This window comes from Puntigrus tetrazona, unplaced genomic scaffold, assembly GCF_018831695.1.
Source record: "Puntigrus tetrazona isolate hp1 unplaced genomic scaffold, ASM1883169v1 S000000003, whole genome shotgun sequence".
In the NCBI taxonomy this organism is placed as follows: Eukaryota; Metazoa; Chordata; class Actinopteri; order Cypriniformes; family Cyprinidae; genus Puntigrus; species Puntigrus tetrazona.
Genome location: NW_025047683.1, coordinates 2,753,126 through 2,753,441, shown reverse-complemented (window position 1 = coordinate 2,753,441; position 316 = coordinate 2,753,126). Strand labels below are relative to the sequence as shown.

At 69.6% G+C, this 316-nt stretch overlaps 1 pseudogene; it reads left to right on the top strand.

The window, feature by feature from the left end:
• The first annotated feature begins 248 nt into the window (after nucleotides 1-248).
• Nucleotides 249-316, top strand: part of LOC122332117 — a 4,017-nt pseudogene continuing 3,949 nt past the window's right edge.

The window sequence follows — 316 nt, the reverse complement described above, 5'->3', positions numbered from 1 at the left end:
GAGAAGTGGCGTCCCCCAGGCGTCTGGGACGGCGGCGTCCTCCTCTCGGCGGCTTCGGTGGTGTCTGCCACCTCCGTCGCCCGCCCGGCGTGGACCCCGGCTCCCTCCGCCCCCTCGGGCGCTCCGTGCGTAGCGGTGAGTTCGCGCTCCGTCTCGCCCCCTCGGCGCCCTGCCGGCGCGCGGCGAGACCTGTTCAGGCCAGCCGCGCAGCAGCAGCGGCGGCGGCGCTCCTAACCCATATCCGACCGCGACCTCAGATCAGGCAGGCGACCCGCTGAATTTAAGCATATTACTAAAGCGGAGGAAAAAAACTAAC